Source organism: Triticum urartu, chromosome 1A (assembly GCF_056163025.1).
Source record: "Triticum urartu cultivar PI428250 chromosome 1A, HENAU_Tu73, whole genome shotgun sequence".
Classification (NCBI taxonomy): domain Eukaryota; kingdom Viridiplantae; phylum Streptophyta; class Magnoliopsida; order Poales; family Poaceae; genus Triticum; species Triticum urartu.
In genome coordinates, this window is record NC_141873.1 from 275302936 (window position 1) to 275308567 (window position 5632).

Sequence of the window (5632 nt, forward strand, 5' to 3'; positions counted from 1 at the left end):
GGACTTCTACCTGTGTTATCCTGCAATTCTCACAAACACATTAGTCCCTCAACTAGGTTTGTCGTCAATACTCCAAAACCAACTAGGGGTGGCACTAGATGCACTTACAATCTCCCCCTTTTTGGTGATTGATGACAAACTAGTTGAAGTTTTCAACGGGGAATATAATCTGTGAAATTGTAAAGGATAAGGAATTGTCTTCATAAGTTGCAAGGGCTCCCCCTGAAGATGTGCATATAAGTAATTTGCTTTTGGAATGCAAATGCACATGGCAGGTTGTACTTGTGGAGATCCACTTCAACTTATGATGACAATCCACTATGCATGCGAAAGTATATGAAGATAATGACATGCATAATGGAAAATGGACGTCTGCAGAATGATCTAAGTGCGGAATTTATCGTCGCACATGCGGAATTTATCATCGCAACCCAAGGTGGTAGATAAGTAGCAGACGACCATCGAGTTTAAGTGTTACAACTCAAAGAACCAAATGTAGCAAAACGAGAGTTGTAAGCACGAAGCAAAATATAAAGCACCCGCCCATATGGACCCGCTTGAAGACTATCAACCTCATATGCTTCTCCCCCTTTTGTCAGTAAGGACCAAAAAGGTTTGAAGACATAGAGCATCTACTCGTTCCCATGTGGAGTAGGTGAAGCAGCAGGGTCGTTGGTGGTGTTTGGAGATGCTGAAGAGCTTGGAGCAGAGTCGAAGCGTGCTGAAGGAGGTGGCGGTGATGTAGCATCGTCTTCATCCTCGATCACTCTGGCAGTCATAGTTGCAGCAGAGGAAGAGAACTCAGAGTCTTCAAGGGATGGAGTTCGTCGCAGCACTGCCCTTCGAGGAGGTGTGGAGTCAAACTTGAATCGCTCAGTGAAGCCATCCTCTTGAAGATCATGTTCAGAACACATCAACGTTAGCCCTTTCGATGTGCGGCGAGAGGTTTCATGGGCAACAAAAGCATTCTTGGTGGCAAGATTGCGAATGCGATTAACATCCACCAAGAGGCTTTGCATCTGACGCTTCAGCCAGTCATGATGCCTATCCTGTTTCTGATGAAGAGCCACAAGAAGCTCTCGGTCATTGAGAACACGAGTGCGCTTCTTGGGTCGTGGAGCAGTTGTACTGTCAGTGGCTTCAGTGAGAGCAGGATGCGGTGCACGTGTAGTGCCAGCCAAAAGATACACATGAGCGACTGCTTCAACTCCTTCAATGTTCTGAGAATAACTCTGATGCTCTGCATTCTGAAGACTTAGGGGTTCCTTGGCAGGCTCAGGATAGATGGCTTCAATCGACATATCCACATCAGGCAGAAAAATCCGATGATTGCGAGCAGATGGCTGATATGAGATAGTGGAGTGAAGTTTGATCAGCGCATGACCCATGGGGCGTAGAACTTCAAGCCAAACAGATCAGAGCCTGATGCAGCAAGTTGGCGAATGAAGAAATCCTGTGTATTGAAGCATTTTCCATGAAGAATGTAGAAGACCAAAGTCTTCATTGCACCTTCCAGCTTGGCATGGGGAGAATGTCCTTTGATTGGCCAGAGAGTTCACCTTATGATGTGATAAATGGTTCTTGGCAGATACTCAAGGTCTTCAACGAAGAACTCCGTGGGATAAGCAGCATCTTGGGGCAATGGCTTCATCATACTGAGCATCTGACTCATATTAGGTTCAGTCTTCTGAAAGATGCTCTCAATAGCTTCACTATGAAGCTGACAGCCATGCTCGTAGAGATCGCCAGGAGTGGGCAAACCAGTGAGCTCAATGATGTCAAAGGCTTTGGCTTCGTGATGAACGTTTCCTGTCATCCACTCCAGGACCCAAGTCTTCGGATCTCTGCTATACCCGCGGATGTGAAGTGTGGCATAGAATTGGAGCAGCAACTCTTCATTCCAATGCTCTTGGTCAGTGACGAATGGCAGCAATCCAACTTCTTTGAAGCAATCCAGAGCTTCTTCCAGATAGGGCAGACCAGCTATTGCTTCAATGTCAAGGCGCTTGTGTGGGAAGATGCGACCTTGGTTGTAAAGAACGCATGAGTAATAGCTTTGCTGCGGATAACTCCAGAACCGATCAGATGATATTCTTTCCCTGGAGTAGGGGTTCCTGGAGCTGTTGAAGAATGTGTTGTCTGCTCTGAAGCCATTGATATTGAAGGAGCCAGGTGCTGATGCAGGACCTGGGAACCTTGGCAATCTTGGGATTGGCTTCTGTACCTAAGGCTTGTGCTCAACATGATAGTCGAACTGGGGACCGGCAGCAGACGCAGGAACAGAAGCGGCGGGATCAGTGGCTTCGCTGTCTTCTGGTGCTTTTGTTGGTGAGGGCTCCACATTAGCTTCAGCCATGACAGCGTCAGTGGCTTCAGTGGTGTTGGTGGTGGCAGCCTCAAGATGTTCATGGACATCTTCTTGGTGGGACAGGGGAGTAGCAGCTTGTGGGACTTCTTCTTCATCGGCTGATGCAGCCGGAATGTCTTCAGCAGATTCAGCTTCAGACGCAGAGACTGGAGGCCTTGGTCCTTTGCGAAGCCTGCGCAACGCAGGCGACGCCTATGTAGTTGGAGTTGGCTGGGCCTCAAAGTCTTCTTCCTCTTGTGGGCGATCAGCCCATGAAGCATCCTGAGCGATTGGCGTCAGAGGACGACCAATGCTGAGGAGTTCGCCGTGCTCGAGCTGAGGAAGGACTGCACCATCTTCTACACGGTCATGGTGACCAATGTCTTCAGCAGCGATGGGATCAGCTGCTGGAAAGTCTTCAGCTTCATGAGCCTCTGTGAAAGCAGGTTCATGGACAGTCAGTTGACGTTCTTGTGGATCGGCGTCGGGGTGAACCATGGAAATGGGTTCAACAATTAAGGGCTCTGTGTGAGCAGCCCGTTCCTTCTTGGTCTTTCTTTTCTTCTTGGCGGGGGCAGTAGCAGAGGCTTTAGGATGTTTTCTCTTCCTTGCTTCAGCCTCAGTAGTCCTGGTCTTCTTCAGTTCTGAAGCAGTTGACCTGGCCTTTGGCTTCGAGCCAGTCATTCTAGTTGGGAAGACAATGGGATCTGCTTCCTGCCTTGGTGCGTCGGGTTCAGCCGTAGCGGGCTTCTTCTTCTTCTTTGCGGCCATCCTGGGGTCGATACCAGGACGCCCAAGGGCCTTGCGCTTCTCAGCCTCATTGTAGGCCTGCACACATTTGTCAGCCAAAACCTTCATGCGCTCACGAGAACCTTGAGCTTCTGCACATTTCTTGAGAAAGGCTTCCTTGAGCTCGTGCAGCATAATCTTGAAGTTCTTCACCTCTTGCACGCTGAGCTTGGCCATATGCTTCTTGAACTGAGCCTTTTCATAGTCAATCTTTTGCTTCAGTTCAACAATGCGCTGGGCGATAGCTAACTCTGAAGCAATGGCGCCATGGAAGGTGACACTGAGGCCAATGGGTAGCTGCAGATCTTCGAAGCTGATGTTTGGCGTGTCAAACCACTCATCAATGAAGTTGTGGATGATTGTCACATCAAAGAGAGGCAGATAATTGAAGATTTCTGCTTCTTCTTTGCTCTTGATGAGTTGCTCAAGAGCGTCATCTGCAAGATCTTCATCACTTGAAAGATCAATGGCATCATTGTGTAGAATGGCAGCAGCTGTTAGCTCTTGGCCGGTGTGTGGCAGAGGCATCTTGACCTTCTGGGGCTTGGAGATGCGTGATAAATCTTCGGACTGCACACTGTCTTCAGGAGGTGCAGTTGCCAGTGGCTTCGCCCATGAGATTTTTGGTGAAGGGGCAGGCTTTGAAGCTTTAGGCTTCTTTAACTTCTTTGGCTTCGGCGCTGCAGGCGCTTCATCTGATTCAGCGTCAGCTGCAGGCTCATTCACTGCAGTCCCTTGAACCAAGATATGGGTGATGAGGCCTTCAAGGTTGTAGAAAGGACCGACAACATTGGGTTCTGCATCACGTGTGCCATCAGCCCTTGGAGCTGAGGGACCAGGGTTGAAGTCTAGTCCCAATGTCTTCTTGTTTTGCTTCGCTGAGTTCTGGGCAAACTGGAAGTTGCACTTGAACAGAATGTCGTCACGACACCATAGTAGTGACGATGGGTGTGCATCAACAGGCTGTGGCCCACGGACCATGCAGGGATAGAAGCCTTGTTCAATGGCTTCATCTCTGGACCTGGGTTGAAGATTCTTGTATAGGATGTCTCCCCACGGTCTCTTGATGGCATTTTTCTCAGCATATTCCTGGGTTACAAATCGGTATTTGAACCATTGTTCTGCCCAATATCTTCGAATCCATTGGATTCGGGTCTTGCGCTGATTGTAATCCTCTTCAGGATCTGTCTTGTACAGTTCTGAGAGGTCATCTGGCAGATCTCTAGATGTTTCTCCACGACGCTTTATGCCACCCTTCCTTGCTGATTTCTCTGAAGCCATGAACTTTAAACTGAAAGGCTTCAACACGTTCAAAGGCTTCAAAGGTTTTCGCTTGCTGGACAAACAGGAACTGGCTTCAGGAGAATTTATGTGATGCTGTAAGAATTCTGCAAATGAATGCAGACTATGAGAACGAAAGGATTCTCCCACGGACATGTACCTGTGACAGCATTAAGGTGCGAGGGAAGGGGAAGAGGTCATATGCATTCTCAGAAGATTTTGAAGATAAATCAGTTTAGAAGACATTGACCTCATCGTGCGAAGACATTCACTCATAGATAAGGAGTTGGTTCCAGATTTGTACGAATCCAGAGATCAGTACAAGTGAGGAATCTAACTACTTTGTGAAGTACAAGTGAATATACTAGGCATGTTATGAGATGCAGTATGAGAGAGATCTAACTTGTGTGAGTAGAAACTGCTTGTGGTAGAAAGTGACAAAGCCATAGGATCAACAGTGCCGTAAAAAGGAAGTTTTATTTACCACACTAAGAACTGCTAGACGGAGTGGAAGATGAGGCTGAGCAGTTCGATCTTCCGTGCCCTAACTTGGTGACGGAGGACACCTACGGCGATGGCGGAGAGGACGATGTCCGCGGTCGGCGTGAAGACGGCGTCGGAGAGGTTGCGGCAGCGAAGCGCTTCGTCGCCGGCGTCGTCGAGGGCTAGCGGTGGCGCTAGGGTTCGTGCAAGAGTGGAAGAAGAGATAATGACTGCCGTGAAGTGTGTATTTATAGGTACAGGGGCGGCACTGCATTATTACACAGGTGCCCCTAGCGATTCGCATCTGAGGAACACGTGGCCATTATGCAGAATTTTTGGGGTTTGTTCCACGTCCCACGCACGCCTCGATTGTCAGGTGGTCGTTCCTACTTCTCCGGGTTTCATGTGGAGGAATGAGCATTGAAAGTGGACTTAAGGTTTGTCTTTGTATCTTCTGATGACAAGGACGCAGAGAAGACATTCGACAGTTTCAATAGAATGCATATGATTTGGAGAGATAGAGTTTGAGATAGATAGCATAGAGAGGTTAGGGTCCGATCACATTCACTTAGTTCAAAAGATTCAACAAGAAGACATAGCTATAAGTGAATGCTGTAGAGGACAGAACACTAGTATATATATATAATCAACATAGTGAAGATAATCATGAAGACATGTTGAGAATGAAGCCAAACCAAATGTGAAGACATAGCAAGGTAACGGCATTAGTGA